The sequence below is a fragment of the Lonchura striata genome, chromosome 1 (assembly GCF_046129695.1).
Source record: "Lonchura striata isolate bLonStr1 chromosome 1, bLonStr1.mat, whole genome shotgun sequence".
Lineage (NCBI taxonomy): Eukaryota > Metazoa > Chordata > Aves > Passeriformes > Estrildidae > Lonchura > Lonchura striata.
In genome coordinates, this window is record NC_134603.1 from 127,864,523 (window position 1) to 127,883,858 (window position 19,336).

General features: G+C 40.4%; 1 long non-coding RNA gene across 1 annotated transcript; it reads left to right on the plus strand.

The window, feature by feature from the left end:
• Nucleotides 1-7,985: 7,985 nt before the first annotated feature.
• LOC110474699 (uncharacterized) lies at nucleotides 7,986-19,096 on the plus strand. Its single transcript, XR_013340997.1, has 4 exons — nucleotides 7,986-8,068; nucleotides 9,847-9,898; nucleotides 10,002-10,161; nucleotides 19,014-19,096. It is a non-coding gene; the product is annotated as an uncharacterized LOC110474699 (long non-coding RNA).
• Nucleotides 19,097-19,336: the final 240 nt, after the last annotated feature.

Sequence of the window (19,336 nt, forward strand, 5' to 3'; positions counted from 1 at the left end):
TACGGAAACTAACCCACTTAATGCAAAATCTGAAATCTGTATACTTTGTCTTCAACCAATTAGGTAAAGATTTTCTCTTCAGTCTTTTTTCTTTAGCTTTTCAGACAGCATAGCTTGAAAAAAAAAAGGCTTGATGGTCCTCTGAAGAAGAAAGAAATGAAAAGGATAGAAACCAAACATCCCAAAACTATACCAAAAAGCAAGGAGAAAGAGAGATGTTACTTATTGTAATATTGCCCTGGAGCCTTTGGTGTATTCAAATTTGTATTTCTGTGTGACACCAAAGTCTCAGCATCTCCACAGTGCTGTTCTATGTGCCATCCAAAGAGAAGCTTCCAAAAACATAAAGTTTCCAATTAATGCTTGCAAATTAAATTTCTGAAGATATGGCAACTTTTTCTGTCTGTTGGTCATTTCATTTTTGTTTGGCTTTTATTTCTGAAGAAGAGTACATTCACTTAGAGACCTGCAAAAGTTTTTTTTATTTTCAATCTCCTTCCTCTTCATCCATAACTTTGATCTGAAAAGTTCTAGTTCATCTTATCAACCATCCACCAATGTGCAGACAATCCTTTCATTGCTGTTGAGGAACATTTAGGGATTCAAGAATTAGCTTATGTTAACAGTGTTCCTGTAGGCAAGAGTTTGGATTATTCCTGCCCAATTCACTCCAATTTTGGCACCTGATTTTGAATAATTTGTAAAGGCAGTTTGATGACTAATGCCCTGCTCTGGGTGCCTACAGTGAGATACCAAAGGCTAAGTGTTTAACCTTTGGGTTAAATGGGTTCAAGTCTTTGTGCCCCAGTGCCTGCACTTTCAGCTTCAGACTGGTAATTTTTTATGACAACTGTCTCCCTTATCCCATTTCCCAGCCCAGTTGTTTACCAGAATTCAGTTTTTCTTGTGCTTCTGGCAAGAACCAAGGAAAAGAAGCAGTCACCGGCACTGCATTTTTTCCCAGTGTAGGTCGATTTTGACTGACAGGGCTGTAAAGCACTTGTTAAATATTCATTTTCCTTCATTATTTCTTCCAGGAATACTCAATTAGCTTAGAGATCTAAAAAACACAGTTTCAGCACCTGTGCTGAGAAAACAATTTCCCAACTGTGAAAATACTTTTCATGATAGAATAAAGTCACTTCTCTTGCATACACCAACCTGGGGTGCAAAGTGACATTCCTTAATATATTTATTCTAAGGTTAATTAAAGTATGCTTTCAATATTTAGATTGAAATGGATCTTGTCCTTCATCCTGCACCTATTACTGTTGCAGAAACTAAAATTATAATTCAGTTAAAATGCTACAACACTGAATTATAACACAGTTACAAAGATAAATGAGAGCACAAGAGACTTGGACAAGAAAAAGGTGATGTGAATTTAAATAGCACAGAGAAGCAAGGAGTCGAGAGAGAATACACCAGAGCTCCACCAGATGGCAAAACCTGCAGGGGAGACCCCGTGAATGGCACAAGGGCTGCAGGCAGGAATGCCTTTCAGATGGCAGCTCAAGAAGGCATTTCCCTCTCCAGCAGCCATTTTAGGTAACAGTGTCTCTTGGGGAGTTGTTTGTTGTTACTGCTGCATCTCTTTCATTGCTCTGCCTCCTTCCTTTTGTTTTTGTGCCTCAAACCGGTTGCTTCAAATTTCAGATTTCCTTTTCATTTCAGCCATTCCTGTGCTCTTTTCCCATCCTTTCCCCTACTTCTGCTGCTTATTCTTTCTCTCCGTATTTGTCACTCTTTTTCCATTCCTCCCAGCCCACCATCGTCGAAAGGGACGATCCGCCCCTCCCTTCCCTTGCAAGCCAGGCCGTGGTCTGGCATCAGAAACCCTTCCTCGCTCCTGGATCGAGAACTGAGGCGTTTGGGCTTTGGCACCTCCGTGCTGCTCACAGCTGGGACTGAAAACAGATGTCACTTCCGCTGCCAGCTGCCGGCAGATGAGCAGCAGCTGCCCGAAGGGACAGACCTCCTGCATGGCAGCTGCTGGGCTGACACGGAGTGCCGCCTGTTAGCTGGAGCCAAGCTGTAAGCAGAGCCACCCCACGGAGGGGGAATAATCCGCCCCAAGGCCAGACCCCCCTTCCCCTGCTTCAGTAGCCAAACTGGGGTTTGTAAAGTCAGCACCTAGTCGAGGAGCCAGATTTGCAAATCTATCAGAATGGCAGCAACAACAAAAAGTGAAAGAAAAAAAAGCCAAATCCAGGTATGGCTTAAAGTCTTGGTGACTGGAAAAAGTATGTTTCCACTTAGTAACTAGTGGTTTTGCCAGGAGTTGCTCAGAGACAAAAAGCAAGGAACCCCACGACGCTGTGTTAAGCAGCTCCTTTCCACAGCAGAGACATGGCCTCAAATGAAGCCCCACTGAAGTCAGTGGGACTGAAATTTCCTTGCAGAGCACTCAAGAATGCACGGCATCTCCTCCGTCCAGCCATCTTCAGCTAATTCACGTATAACCATGCTGGTTAAGCTAGGGGCTTATTATCATCATCATTATTTTTATTGTGCTGCAGTTCTAAGTGTGTATTTATGCTGAGCCCAACTCCCTTGCCATTTGGTAGGGAACATTATGGTCTTCATTAATGCCCACTATGTTTTAGAATTTAGTTGTGACTCCAGCTTAAGCACCCACAGGCCTGTGGTATGTGGGGTTATGGGAATACTTCTGAAGGGCAGTTCAGAGTTTAACATCTCTGTTTGAGTACTCACTCTGAATCCAATGACAGAACAATAAGCCTAAAAGGATGCTTTTGTGCAGGACTAGAAAAAGACTTGGCCTCCTTTGGACACTGTATTTTTCCCTCTCTTCTGTATGGTAGCATTTAGAGTTGTGCTGCTGTGTAGAAATTCAGACAAGGAAGATGAGAAACTGTTACCTGGAAAGTAACCCTGCAAAAAGTGGCTAGCTCTCAGCAGAGTCACCAGGTGGGATGCCTTTGGGGGACAAGGTACATTGTAATTCCTGCTGCAAAGGGATGTGCTGGAAGCGTGTAGGGCTGCAGCAGTAGAATCACAGGTTTGCCTAAATGGTGACTCAACTGTGGGGCAGTGTTTTCTTAACTTTGCACTTTCAGGTCATGCTTATGTTGAGGGCAAGATGAGTATTTGCTATTCCAACACTGTCGTGCCCCTGTGGCAGTCAAGGACAGATATACATGGGTATGCACATATACAAGGGTATATCCATGGGTGAAGTGCAGGAGCGTCAGGTGCTGGATGTGACTCCTCTCTTTGGCTGTCGTGTGCAGTCTTTGCAAGCAGTAAAGTACGCCGGGTTGTGTGTTGTGACATGCAAACCTCTCTGAAAATGATAAATCTGAAAATGCTCAGAGGTGAACTGCATTCCAGACTGCTGGGTCAGAAAAGAAAAGGAAGGAAGGAAACGAGGTGTCTCTCACCCCTTCTGGGAGTGGCTGCTTACAGCAGATCAAAGTACTTTTATGACAGATATTTCAAGAAAAGCTGCAAAATGCCTTGAGTGCACAGCAGAAAATACACATTACTTCTCCTTGGGTGTTTGGTTTTTTTCTCAATCTTTATAGCAACTGGCTTCACTAGCTTTGGTCTTTAATCCTGCTTCTGATTGTGCACCTTTGTATAGGCAGCTCCACAGCATTTGAATGTGCAAGATTTGTGCAAAGCTTTGCTGCACCATGGTTACTTGTGGTTACTTACAGCATAAGATTGGTCATTACAGTGGCAGCAATGCACCCTCTGCTGGTGTCCATCAATATTTTATTCGAAATCTTCCCCAGGTTAACTATCAAAAAATACTGCTGATGGCAGAGGAAGGGACAATATTTTTCTCTCCATCTTCTCGGATTCTCTCCCAGCAGTGATAACCTAAGGTGTTGAGATGGGATGAAAAACTCTGGGCATGGTGTCAGCTATAAAGTGAAAAACAAAGATGCAACTACCTTCAAGAGGAGGCTGGAAAACACCCTTAGCACGTGGGCTAATGGAAAAATGGGAATTCATGCTAATCAGGGTGTGTGGGTGGAGGATGGCAAAGCATTTGTTATCATCTGGGATGGCTCCTGCCAACAGGTATCTGCCTCAGGCTGAATTTTTGGTAGTGGTTTTTGCAGACCTTTTTCATTCCTCTCAAAACACATACTGAGTAAGATTTGTTTCAGCTTTGTGGAAAACCCTAAATTACAGACAAAATGGGCATTTGAACAATTCTGTGTTTAAATTATGAATATTCAAGTGTTTTTTCTTAATTCTATTTTGTACTTTAGTGAAAATCTGAGGTATTTTCCTTTTTTTAAAATTTTTTTATTCTTTCGAATCTTAAGCCAAACTTGATAAAACCCTTAGAAGCATCAGAAAAACCCTGGAAAATATTATCTGTACTACGTTGTGATAGATGTGATCTGTGACTCAAATGAGCATTAATGAATGGCTGGGCATAATGGCAGTAAATGGGAAATAGGTGAATGCAAGCACAGCCTACACTACCAATCTTGTTTGCAAATTAAAAAACCCATTTTGAGTGTGAAGTAAAATGGGAAAAAATCTCAGTAAGAAGAGACAGCCACTAGAATCAGTGAGGATAACAGAATGATTTCTAGTCCATGAAATAACAACAAATCCATGATATCACAAACAAATATCTTTTAGAAGTAATCTAATAATTTATGTTCTTTATTATGTTTCTATTTTTTTCCAAAAGAAAAGATTCAGATGGATCCTCAGAGGGTCTTTCAGAACAAAAATGCCATCTTGTAGATAATAAACTTGTATAAAATTATGTTGCAGGTAATAATGCCTTGGAAGTAAAGCACTCTGCTCTTCAGTAGCTCTTTCATGCCCTCTGCAGTTAAAACTCTGTCATGTGTCTGTGCAAAGTCTGTTTTTCCTCGTTGCAGAATTCAGGACCTAGGGTTAAGGAAAACTATAAAACTTAAACACTGTTGGAAATTTTTTTTGGGTTTCCTGTAGGCTAGGTTGAAACTTTAATTATCCAATCATATTTTACAATCATTACAGTAATGCAGATGATCCTGTGCTTTCACAGTGGTGCCTCTTACACAGAAAGAGTGGAGAGCACAGAAGTAAACAGAAGTGCCCTCCTGTGTGAGATCTTTGCTGGTTTCTCTACATGCAGGCCTCCATCTCCACTCAGGTCTGGAATTTCATGCATATTTGCTGTCAGGTGGAAGTTATGCACAGATGACTGTATAAAGTACTTAAAAGTAACTATGAGTCTCATCATTACATGTACCTTTTTTAGCGTTCCTTTCAGAACTTGTTGATATTTTTTCATAGAATCATTTGAAGTGATTCATCCTACCCAAAACAGTTATAAAAGCAGGTGAGAAAAATGTCTTATTTCAATTGATTGTACCTGGATTACATTCAACTAATTTCAAAGACATATCTCGATTTTGGACATACAAAATTGTGAAATAGTGCACCATGGCCCTTCTATTTACATTTGAAGAGAAATGTGCAAGAGTGCATAAAAATTTCATCAGATGAAAGAAGAAATGGTCAGAAGAAATGGTGCCAAAGGTCAGTCCTGAAGTATCTAGAACAGGACTCTTGGGGAGGAAAGAATAAATATGATATAATTAGGTGAAAGAATTAATAACAATAACAATGGCAGTAATAATATTAATAATGATTAAAGGAATTAAAAGATGCAAAAGTCAGAAATGCTGAGAAGGTGATATGCTATTTAAAACATCAAAGATATCTAATTTTAACACCAATGACATTTTCAAGAGTGACTGCTGGTAACTGATTCTGGCTTGGGCTTCCACTATATACTAGGACAGGTCCAAAAAGGTATATTTTATATATGTAATTGAAAAAAGAATAACTACTGCAAGCTCTCTGGGCCATGGCTCTCACTGTCACTGCTGTGTTCATTAGTAGAAACAAAATTTGAACTCAGACATTTGTCTAATGAAAGTATCTCTGAAGAAACTAACATATTGCTATACTCTGAATGCATTACTTTGGATTCCTGATCTGCACTGAGACATTAATTTGCCAGCCACTTTTAAAACCATGACTGTTCTCCAAGGAATTCCACACCCTAAATTAAGCACCCAAGGAGTGAGCTGGGCACAGATGCTGTAAGGAGGCTGGGGAAGGCCAAGAACCCAGGCACTGCTTGAGGAAACACGAAGCTGCAGAATGGTGAGGCCAATGCCACATCACAGAGACCCCTTAGGCCCCACTGTGTCTTGCTGCCCTCTTTTCTCCCCATTAAAGAGGAAAATGAGTATTGTGCACACAGTCCCATGTTTCAATAAAGACCAAGGAATCTGATTTCCTGGCCATTAGTCCTGCTTAGGTAAAATGAGCAGGTTGGTAAACTTCACTATGCTTCAACCTCTCCCTCTATGCAATATGAATAATGGCTATTTCACAGCAGCATTTCTTACAGTGAATTCATATTTATGAAGTATTCTGTAAATTGAAAACCATAAATGCTTGAAGGAGCTGTCTTGTAAAATTTATTGCTGCTGAGATAATACTCAAGTGCTGAAAACAATTCTGTGTATTAGGGAAGCCTTGATTAACCAGTTGAACCATGGAAAATCTTGTTTTGCCTGCATTCATTTTTCAGCTCTAGAGATAATAGGTGGTATTACTCATGTACCTGAAATATAGGCAAGAACCTTGGAAAACAGAATTTATCAGTGTATTAAATTTACTCAGCCATGTTTCTCATTTGACTCATTTGATGTTATGCAGTAGATTTACGAATGCTCATCCCTGTTTATGTTGTTTACCACACCATGACTTGAGCTGAAATCCTTCTTGGACAGAACCATTGACACTATGCTGTTAAGAACTGGTGTTTTTTGGAATCATTTAATAGAGAACTGGGCTTCCAACTTGTGTGTGCAGCGCTAGGGGAGCAGTGCTGGCCCATCTGTGTATAACCCTGCCAGCCCAGGCTGTGCCACCACAGACAGGTGGGGCTGGCTGGGGGACCTGAGGAGAGGGCTGGGGACAGGCAGCTCTTTGGCATTCCAGGCAGAGCCTTCTTGATCTCTGCACAGACTCTGCTGCAGGTACATTGCACCCTCAGCCCAACCTGGATGCTGGCTCAGCCCCTACCAGGCCTGGGGATGGTGGCTGAGCTCAGGACCACGCTCCCCCCAGGGACTGTCAGTGGGAAACATCCCAACATACCCACATCCCTCCTCACTGCTGACTGCTCTCTGCCTTGGGCTGAGGCCGGCATTTGGTAGGATGAGGAAGACACAACATTTGGGAATATTCCACCTGAATGAATTTTTGGGAAGAAAACATGTTGTCTACTAAGTTGAAGTGATCTGTGGAAGCAAATCAGAATAAGTCAGGGTTTTTAGCTCATTTAAAATACATAGGCTCCAGTCAATTCGCAAAGCCATAGCTCAGCATTTATTTCTGTGCTGGCTTTGGAGGAGAGCAGATCAGGCTCTTGTCCCCATCTTGCAGCCGTCCTCTGCCAAGTGGCAGACGACAACCATCTTCTTCTTCTGAGACACTGGAGCAAGCTGCAGGCAGCTGAAGGAAGCTGGACAACTCTGGAGTCTTTGTGAAAGATATTCAGCCAGGAAGATTACTCCACTGGCAAGATGTGGCATTAAACAACAGAATATTCCTCCCATGGGGCAATACACTATTATAAGGAAATGCAGTTTAATACAAAAAACCCCAAACAAAGCAAAGCACTTGAAACAAGCTGCACTTAGATGCCAAACTGTTTTACTTTGATTGAAAATACTCAGATGTTTCAAAATTTCCTTTTTCTCTCCCTACGTATAGTAAGAAAAAAAAAAAAAAAAACAAAAAAACAGCCATTTTCTGGCTTTCATGTAGGTTGATGATATTCAAATGTAAGACTTCATGGAGGGACCAAAAGATCATCTGTGTCCCTCAGCTTTGCCACAGAGTAGTGGTGAGAGAGATGATAGAGAGGTGTGTTGGAGGCAGCAGTGCAGGAGGAGGGGGCTGTACCACAAAGGGAGGGACGGAGAAAACAGCATCTGTGGACACACCTGTGTGAGAGCCGCAAAGAAACGGGCTGAATCCCTAAAATACTGAGCAAGAGAAGGTAAGCGGTGATGAGGTGAAGGTTGCTCCTGCGGCAATCGTACAGCCGTGGGTGGGGGGTGGCGATGCGGGGAGCTCGGGGCTGTCCCTGCAGGGGGAGTCCAACACCAGCGATGCGGAGCGGGCGGCGCTGGGCGCGCCTCGGCAGCTCAACCCCGTTAGCTGCGGTGCGGGAAAGGCTGGGCGATGGCTTTAGCCAGCGCAAAGTACTCTATGATATTATGAGGTGGATGCGCCTGTGCGGGGAAAGGGCATCTTCCTGGCATGTTCCGAGGTTCAGGCTGTGGATTTCCAGCTAAGGAAGGACAGCTTAAAATCTCTGCCCTCTGATGTAGTCTGTTCATCCCAGGCTCACAGGAACCTCCATCAAACTTAAGCTGTATTAAAACTTAAAGTTTACAAGAACAAAGTATATTGTTCAACATACCCTGCACAGAATTTTTTAAAATTACATTTGGAATTTGTAATTCATCATCTTAAAAATAATGTAATGCAATCACATATTAGTGGCTAAGGACAGAATCAGCAAAGAAGATGAATATCTGTTCCATACCGAAGTACGTATCCTCTGGTTCTCACTTGTCCTCTTTCTTTAGGATAGTGTGTGCAGGAGGTGTGGGCTCTTCCCAAGTGGGTCCAGAGCAGTTTTGTGAATGACAATCTAGAGCCAAGGGAGCTGCACCTGGTATGTAGTTTGGGAAAACAATTACCAGCTCCTCAACGACTGCCAGAGCCAAGCAGGGTTTGAGGGAGCTGCAATAGCTCCCTGTGATCTCTGTCTGGCAGACACTGAAAGTACACACACATGCACAAAGGCACGTTCAGAATTGCACCTGCACGCCAGTTAATTTATAGGCCCAGTGTTTAAGCCAGGGCCAGTCAGTGCTATTCTCGGTTGTCATCAATCTCTGTATTCTTTTGCACTGTTTGTTGTATCCACTTATTTTAGGCACTAGTGCTAGAGGTGTAGTTTGTAAGTGCCTCACCTCACCCCAGCTCAGAGAAGATTCGTAGCTCCAAGTAGTTGGACTCCTTTGCTCAATGTCAAAATTGTCTAAAGACCATTTACATGTAAGATGTTTGAATATCCTGTACATACCAGATCTTTTTACATACTTGATCCAACTTAAGTGCTGTTATCAGTGCAATATACTTAGACAATATTCTGTCTGTATCAGCTTGCTGTATTCTTGATCTTTCTCATTAGATTAAATACTAGTGCTAATAAATGACAGATTGCCTTTATCTGTGGGCACATCACACTTTTCATACAGACTTTTTAAAGATTTCACATATTTTATCCAGGCAGCTCTTTCCAATTATTCTGATCCATTTGAGACAGAGATCAAAGTTTTCCACTAGTTACTGTTAGCATTAGCTTAAACAACTACACAATAAAAATTAATTTTCAGTGGTTCATATGTAACATTTTGCATGGGAAGGTCCCCAAGTACTTTACAAACATTCATTAGAGGTTTATAGGTGACAGCAAGCAATGTGTAATAGCCAGGAAGAGCTATTCCTATTTTGCTGAGAGACAAAATTTCTGAGTCTTGATTTACCCCTAGCCTTGACAGCAAGATAGTGAAATTGCACTTCTTGACAGCAGCACACCATCAAGAATTGATGCTGCCTCTGCCCCCAACTTTCCTTAAAACGTGACCCATCCCCATAATAGCTCACTGGCTGTTTCTATGGAAGACTGTGACAATCCAGCTGTTTTAAAGGATTTAGCTAGGTGTTGCATAAGAAACTAACACAACAAATTTTGGTTTGCAGGTACTTTAACTAAAATCCAGTGTCCACACTGAAGATCAGGAGCTTACTCCAGGTACAACTGCAAAGCACCACATGGTTTAACTATCTCTTTCTGTATGCTACTCATAGAAAGAGAAAACAGCTGTTGAAATTGCAACTCTTCCTTGTACTTTCAGACACAGACAGTCCAGTGAAGCTCCCCTGAAGTTGGCAGTTTTGACCACCTGGAATCAAGTAAACAAATTGCTCATGGAGTGCCACTGGTCTCCATGCTAATACAAGGCATATTGAAAGCAACTGAGGAATCTCAGCTGTCTGTGGGAAAGACCAAAAAGGGTATAATTTCATTTAATGGTTGCAAAAATGAGAAAAATAAATGGAAGTAGGAAAAAACATGCCTAGATATCCCCCACAGTATCCTTGTGGTCCAGCCATACTTTACAAGGTGCTGCTTCTGAAGATTGTAAACATTATCCCCCCAAAAAAATCAGCTTCCTGTGCATTGTTCTGGGCTTGCACTTACAAGCACTGCTTTCTGCAAATCTTACCATCTCACCTGCAACACAGGTCTGGCATGACTGTGTTAATTTGATTCTTCTATTAGCCTGGCTTGTGTTACTTGTGATTCCTCTGCAATATATTCCTTTTCATGGTACAGAAGGAGAACGAGCAGATACCAACAAAAATGAAATGTCTCAGGAGAGTCCTTGTGGGGAAGTAATTTAGAAGGACATTGATACAGTGAGTAACTGTGGATTTTCTCCTCAGGAAAAGAGGTTCAATCCATTCCTTAAAAATACATAAAATAGTTTGAGAGGAGTATTGATTTCTGACCAATTTTTCCTCTTTGGAACAATCCAAACTCCTTAAACGTTGCCAAATTCTTCAGGTCCTAAAAGATAACAAGAGCAGAAGTTTTGACAAATTATCCAAGGTACTTTATCAGATTTCTCCTGAGGAATGGAGGCCAAGAAACTATATAGCTCAGTAGTCACCACAAAAAAACATTGCACTCTTATCTTCTGAGGTGGAACAGGATTTAAGTCACACGTACAACCTGTGGTAATCTCCAAGCAAGTTACTATAAGGACAATTCTTAAGATAAATGCTCTTGTGTTGTTTTGGTTATATTGCCACACTGTAGAGATTTCTATCCTTTAGTGTGCAGTTCAGGGGTAGAAACCAAAGCAGCTTCAGGGAGGGGCAGAACTGGGAGCCCACTGCCAGCACGTACCACTGCACACACATCTCAGAATGGTCAAACCTTCTGGCAGCTCCTGGTCAGGCTCCTTTCCAGACTGTATCTCAGCCTGGCCAATCTCCCTTCTGCTACACCAGCTGCAAAGCTTCTCTTCGCTTCATAGGCAGCTATTGTCAGCCCCAAATCCAACATCTCCAGCCCCATATTATCATGAGCTTCACATGTGCTTTTCCAGTGGAAGTCCTCTTTCCTACTTTGGATTATTATTTCCATGTATTCTTTGAACTGAAAAATCTCATTGACCCTGGTTTCCAAAGGAGACCAGAAATCTCTTATATCCCTCTTCTGTTTCCTAGAACAGTGCTACCTACACCCTTTCTTTTTTTCCTCTCCTGCTCCATAATATCAGAGACAAAGCTTTTCTTCTCATTTTTTAAGTACTATCTTCTTCTTCCTGGTACAGCCACTAACTTATCAACTGCACATGGAAAAGGCCCTCAAGTACAGGGTGCTCTGAAACTCTGTGCTGCTCTATTGTCAGCAGAAGTCTGTTATGATGTTGACAGAGAGATCAACAGCTGCTGTTATAATTCAGAAATATTGAGTTTTAGAGCCAAATCTTCATGGAAAAAAATTTGCTCAAAGGTTGCCTATATTGTATATATATCATTGCATTATATCTATCAATAAATAAAATCTATAATCTATATATAAAAAGTGTCTGGATGCAAATGTATGCATATATATATTTGTTTGCATTTTAATGTCCATAGGCCTAGGAGAAACACATGTAAACAATATGCAGTTTGTAGAACAAGAATAGAACCTGTCAATATTTAAGATGTTAATGTTTAAAACCAGACTGCAGCTAAGTAATAAAAGAGGCACCTTCATCAGATGTGTTCACAAATATAATGATAACCTAAGTCTGATTAAGCCAGATGTCAAACATGAAAGAGCAGGCAGGAAGCTTCAGGAGGCTGAGAACAAACATGAAGAGAAGGATCTGAAAGGCCATGATGAGTGAACTATGTTGAAAATGAGATGGTTAAACCTGAGTCACACTGAATAAGCTGCAGTTTCTTATTTGAATGCACTGTGGGTGGACCAACACAAAATGTTTACTCTCAAGACTTGGCAGACTGTTATCTTTCACCTAAGAACAACTTGCTGAGGCATTTAAAAACAGTACTGAACACTTAGGAGGCAAAGTTGGCAAACTTTGGCGCATTTTTCCCCAGTATTAGTTTTTTTTTTCCTCTCTCACTAGTCCCTAATGCTGTCATAGTGTTTGCAAAATGAAGAGGTGTGTGGTGTGGTATGGAACAGTACTATATTATGAAGTCTTTTTTAAATTTTTATAAGATCTAGAAAGCCATATCCAGGTACAGTAGCAGACAGCTACATGGCTCTGAAGAGCTCTTCCTCTGTACCCCAATATATGCTAAAAAGCCTATTTATCATATAAAACACTTCCTCTCTATTCCTTTCCATTCATTTATGTAACTCTATAAAATGACAAAGATTTCAATTAATATTAAATATGTTTTAGCAGAACTGCAAAGTATAGGACAGTTTGACTTCATGAAGCTTTATTAGCTTGATTAGGGGCTTTCTATGTACCTATATGGGGGACTCAATCCAGAACCCCACCTAAGGCAGTGGGAACACTTTCCAGGTTGTTAAAGGGTAGCAGAGCTGTTCACAAGGTGAGTGAGATTATTAGCCTCAAATTTAATGCTCCTGTGCAGATAAACTTTGATTTTCAGTTCTACTCTTACGATGAGGAAAAGTCGTCACTTAGGACAAAGTGCCTTGTTCAGTTGATTAAGTTTCAAAGAAGGAATCCTTTCTGTTTAAACTAACTCAGTATTTCTCATGTACACTTCCAAATGATTCTTTGCCCCTGTCTTCCCCCACAGGTTTGGTTGGCAGGAGGCACTGCAGACCCCTCTTAGCACAGGTGGTGCGACCCCAGCCTCCTTTGGTTGGCAGGAGCCACATTTGCTGCCATGCTGTGCTGTGGCCACTACAAGGAAAATGCTCTCCTGAGAGATTTTAGCTTAAGGGGAACAGAGGGGAAAGCTGTGCACAAATGGGGACACGGAAAGGCAGGAAGAAAACAAGAAAATACTGAAAACTTCTAAGTGAACTTACAGAAACCACAGAACATGTTAATTTCAAATGGTGGGCTCTGAAATCTAATTCATTCACCTCCTTGGTAGTTATTATGCTGTCACCATTATTTAGATAATGAGTGAATATCATTTTTCAGCATTTGTCTTAATGGTCTTGTCCCATTTGCTGAATCCTCTTTTTGTACATAATAATTGATAATAGGATCTGCATTTGAAATGATTGGAGAACTCTTTATGTTACTAAAATAACTTTATATTACTTAAATAGTATTATTTTGCAAGTATGTTTTCCTTAGACTCATCCTGACATATTTTAAATCTAATCTGAGGTCTGGATGAAAATATTTAAGCCCCCTCCCCAGCTATCTCCCACTGCCAAACTGGACAATCTTCATCTGGTTTTAGGAGTTCAACTTTTTCACATACCACTAATTAATTCTAGTAATTAATCAATAAAAGTTCCTCTCACTGCTTATATCACCTTATATCTTATTTTTCTGCCTTATATCTTATTTTCTACCTCTCACTCTACCTTATATCTATTACTAATTTCTATCAAAAATAGTCTAATGGAATGATCTGTCACAGACTACTAATTGAAGATGGTTCATTGAGTCTAGAACACGGAACACCAAAGGCCTTGCATTTCTCAAAGTCTGAGCAGCAGAAAGTCAAGGTGGAAAAGTCACTGGCTTCACAGTTTTGTGCATCAGAGCTTACTCCCAACTGTCTGGAAACTCTTCAAGTCCTGGCCCTTGGTTCTGCTTTTTATCCCCAGTGCCTGGGAGCAAAGAGCTTGAAAGTGTTTGGCTCAGACAAAGCCTTCCATGGCACTGGAAGCTGGCTGGGTCAGGAATTCCTGCCAGGTTGCAGGTTCTGACCCGATGAGCCAGCACATCTATTAGTGAAAGTGATGTTTTTCTTAGTTGTATAGTTAAAAGAATGGCTTAAGCCAAATGAGAAACTTCTTTAAGGTACACCCCCTCTGTAATTCTTTCTAATGCAATTTTTCATAATATATGACTCAATAGAAATTTGAAAAATAATAATTCATTTGTATTTGAACTGGATCCAAGTTCTTGAAAAGTCTTGCAAAGGCAGAATCCTGGATTTTGGCCATTTCTTTCTGGGTGGTAAGCAATAATCAAATTAATGATTTCAAATTAGTTAAAAATCATCTTGAACCAAAACCAGCACAATTACAAGCAGATGGATAAACAAGGACAATGGGAATCCACAATTTAACTGGCAGCTAGTTATTTTAAAACACCTCTGGTAAAGGAAAAACTAACAAAAATATTTTTAGGGTGTATTCAGTGGGGCAATGTGATTACATTAGCTAGAGGCTGTGAGATCCACCCCATCAGTGACACTACTGCAGGCACTCAGTTGCCCAATACCTTCCAGAACAATCACAGAAACAAAACCCTGTCCAGTCGTAATTGCAGAGGAGAGCCTTGAAAATAATTTCAGAACTTTATGATTTGTGCTTTTTTACAAAGAAAATTGTCTGTGACACAAAAACACCCCAAACCCACAGCCCTGTCTCCAAAAGTGGTAGACTCTGACTCTCCTTAAAATAATGTCGCACTGCTGAGACTTGTCCAGGCCTATGGATGAGCAGCTGAGACATTCTCAGCGTGTTCCCAGGAACTGAGGCCAATGAATATAGGGCAGACAGCTCTGCTCTAGTAAACACTGTTATCCTTCACAACCATGTGTCTGCTTACAAATGGTCTTTTGGGAATGGTTCTGGAAATCCCCTGCTTCTGATTTGTGCCTGGGAGTGGTTTGAAGGGTAGTTGGCAGCAGCCTTGAGGGATGTCTAACTCTTTAACACCATAGATGATCATAATTCAATGCCCAGGACTGTTCCCAGGCCCTGTTTATTTCACAAGGATATATGCAGACTGAGAAGAAAATTAAAATGAAATATTTGGTTTGTTGAGTATAGAACTGTCATGTTCTACAGGACATCTATTACAGAGATGGATTAAACCAATGTAATACTATTGCCTGGTGCAGAACTAACCACTAAACTCACAGAAGAATGCTTTTAGCAGTATTTGTATTACTTCAGCAAATCAGCTTGTATTCAGGCATACTCCAGCACTTTGAAGTTGCAATCTTAATTTTGCCAGCATCAGCAAAGAGCCAAATTAATCTGCAGCAGACTCTAATGTGACCTATGAACCATTTGAGTTGGGTTTCATTGACAATTATGGCCCAAACTGGGAAGCATCTGTTAATTTCTTCTCTTACTTTGTACATCTGTTATTAGTCCCTGGTGTTTTTGGAAGCTGAATTTCCTTGCACACACACCAAAATGCTCACTTCAATCTCCTTCATACAGTTTACTACAAAGCCCTTGATTAATGCAGTAAGGGCCAAACCTGAGGAGGGACGATCAGTCCAGACTGCTGCTGGTTTCCACCAGCTGAAAACAAAGCCTTTAGACAATACAGAGAAAATCAAAGCCTACAATACCTATTTTAAAGATTATCTGTCAGTGTCAGCAACAGAAAGTACATTCACCTCCACAACCCTCATCTGTAATTTTGTCTGGGTGGGTGAAAGGGAATGAGTACAATGGTTTCACCTCTTCTAATTCTTAATGATCCTGCCTTCCCCCAGTCAGCCTACACAGAGATGTTTGCAGCCATCAAATGCACAGACTGCCAGACCTAGGTGTGTTGGACTGCGCCTCCAGGGATCTTAACCAGATGGAATTTTAGGAGAGGACACAGTTCATTTCAGAGCAATCCGAACGAGCAGTTTTCTTTTCTTTATTACACCATTGCATTTGGCAGCAATCCACCAGAGGCAGATTCTCTGCTCTCTAAGGAATGATCTGCCCACTCTGTCCATTTAACAGGACGTTCAGCTCAGAAAATCCAGTCGCTGATCACACATGTGGAGCAGATGTGCGAGCATGCGTAGCAAAATAAAAAATAAAAAATCCCAGCAGTGTACTGGGAGAAATGTAGCGTAACTACTGGAAAACAGTGACACAAAGCCTCTGATTCTGAAACAGTGGTTATTGTTGTTGTAAGGAGGATTTTTCTTATTACTCTTTCTTAGGGAGGGAAAAAAAAGCGTAATAAATCCTTTATTATTTTTCTCTTTGGAGGTCAGGGAAGATTATTCATGTTATACTAATGTGGCTTCTTTGTTCGATTTCACAGACTTCTCCTTACAAAGATATGATTCTAACTATTTTGACCAGACTATCTTGGGGCCCTACCTCTCAGGAACTGAGTGCTGGAAAACTTCCACTGGAAAAAAAAACACGGCCTTTTAAAAGAGAGGATATCAGAAGTATACATCTTTCATCCATGCCCCACACACTTGCATGTAAAGGGAGAGCACCAGCTGTTTTTCTCATGGTGAATAAGGGTTACTTGGGGAAATCTGACTTCCTGTTTTTACATGGACAGCTACATTGCTGCATGGCCAGTTAATTTTGGTTAGGTCAATAGAGCAAGTTTAATTATTGGAACCTACCTTATTCACTCAAGCTTCACACTGTATAGAGAAAGAGGGATTTCTAGGAGCTCCAAACTGCACAGAAGCTAAAAAGCTCCTCTTAATTGCATGTCCTCTGCTCTAACATAAAAATAGTTTTTTATTCTTTTATTTTTTCCTGGTGTAGGGATGGGGACAGCAGAGAAGATAGGATTCGCTGAATAGTGCAATTTGGGAGTGCAGATGAAATTTTTATCTTAGTTAAAACTATACTGAATGAAAATCTTACAGAGTTTTATATTTTTATACGTCTACATATATGTGTATATATGTGTATATATAGATATATATATAAAATAATCCAAACCACCAAAACTCCACAAACTCCCAAATTAACATGTTGAAAACACTGGAAGCATAACTAGTCCTACAGATGTGGTGGGAAAATTGTCCATTTTGTCCACAGCAGCACAACTCAAAACAACCAAAGCTTGCACAGTGTCAAATAGAGAGCCCAATCCCATTTGGCTGCAGGAGATGGAATGAAAACACATCTCTTGACTTGTGGCTCTCATAATCAGGACCACTGGTGATGGTGGAATGAAATAGTAACTAATCCCAGGTACAATCCCTTAAGAAACCAGGAGTATTTCTGTCACTCTATGATGTTCATTTCTAATTTACTTTAACTGGAATGCTTAGGGTTTTTTTTTTTTTTTATTTAGTTCAGTCACTGGCTAAGCCCCTTCCTTCATTTCATATGGTGTTACAAGCTATGGAGGATTTCTAAATCTTGGTCTTGGTTAATGCATCAAAGAACATATGGGATGATTTCCTTCAGTTTCTCATAATATACATGTAGCCAGCTGCATGTTATTACATAACTTTAGACTTAAAGCAACCAGATCATTCTAGATACCATGATCTATTTCTGTGTTTTTGATACAGTAATATTACAGTGGGAGAAATTCACCAGTGCTGTTACAAAGAAAGTTTGGGGTTTTTTTAAAATTCATATCCTTGTTCTTAATAAACATCCCAAAGAAAAATATTCAACAGCAGCAGGCAGTAATAAAGAGGCAAAAAATGGCAAAACCACAGTACTGAGGAAACCTATGTGAAAACACTGGTTGTGTCTTCCTGGTTACAGAAAACAAATAGAACTGCTCAAAGTGCTTGCCAACAAGGGCCTGCCAAATAAAATATTGTTTTATGAAGTCAGGAAAAAACTAATTTTAAAGGTTATTGTAGGTTATTTGTGGTCACGTCTTGTGTTCATAAAACATGATGTCATCTTGAACCCTTCACTATTTTTATTTCAGCCCTATAGGTCTTTGTCTGAGACACTATCTCAGCAATTGTAGAAATTTAGAAGTTATTGGAAAATACTTACAAGAGCCTGTTCTACAAATTTAATAGGCATAAAATAAATTAGACTCAAGCCAATAGAATGCAAGAAACTATCAGTGCAGATTTATTTTAGGGGAGTTTATTTACCAACTAACCCAGTAATTTGGAATGATGAGATCACACCATTAGCATTAAGTTAAATAATTTGAAATGAAAGATTTGGAGAATTGTTTTCCCTATTTATGTTTGTTTCAAATTAGATTAACACCACAAAACTGTGCATCATAGCATTTGATTCTCTGCCTTGTCCTTGGAACACTGAGGGAATGATTATGAAGGCCACTAGGATAAACATTATGTCACCTTCTGCTTTTTTGGTGGAAGGAATTTATTCACCTCAATGAATGAGTCAGCCCATGAGCCAGTCTGAAGTATCCAGATGAACTGAAAACTGATGGAGAGGACAAAAGTTAATGAGATGATCATAAGGAGTTAAAGACTTTTCCTGGCCACCATAAAAGCTTTTCCCTCATTTCTTTCTCTCTGTTCTATCTAACATTCACTGACCCATCACAATGCCAGATTGAGTATATGAGATTTTGGTTTTTTCAGATCCTGGCTTCCTATAAATGGTTTCTTGCATTTGAAGCTACCTAATTAACAGCTGACTCAGGCCTGAACACTTCCTTGAACGTTGTGGCTACTTTGGGGATTTCTTCTTTTTAGCCACCGAAAGCCTCTTCTCTGGTGCTCTCACTGCTAAGACAGTTTGTCAGAGCAAAGAAATGCTTATTATATCCTTTGTGCCCTATTGGGCTTGTGTGCCTACTAATTTTTTCATTAGGATAAGAATATCCCTCTAGTTTTCCTTGTTCCATTTTGGCTTTGTTTTATGGTTATGGGGAGTGGCTTGATCTAAGTCTTAAATTATGAGATTTTTAGATAGGAAATGAATTGATCTTTTTCTTTTTTCTTTTTTTTTTTTTCCTTTTTCTTTTTTTTCTTTTTTTTTTTTTTTTCCTGAAACCCCTGAGTCTATGCTATCCCAGTGGAAGCATCCTGTACATGGAAGAAGCTGTGTGCTGGGACCTGGCACAAAGAGAGCAGCTCCTTCTGCCTTGGCTTGGCTTGCATTCCTTGGAATGCAAGGAGATTCATGGTAGGTGCTATGACATTCTCATGGAATACCAGAGCATTTCTCCTGGTGCAATTCCTGGCTTTATCATACTCACTTATTTTCTCAAAATATGTCTGCCTTTAAATTTAAAGGATACTCTGTGTGGATCTTAGTGGCAGTGAGGGATGACAGTCTGTGTCACCTGCCAAAGAACACAGGACTCCTACTCACTTGGGAGGG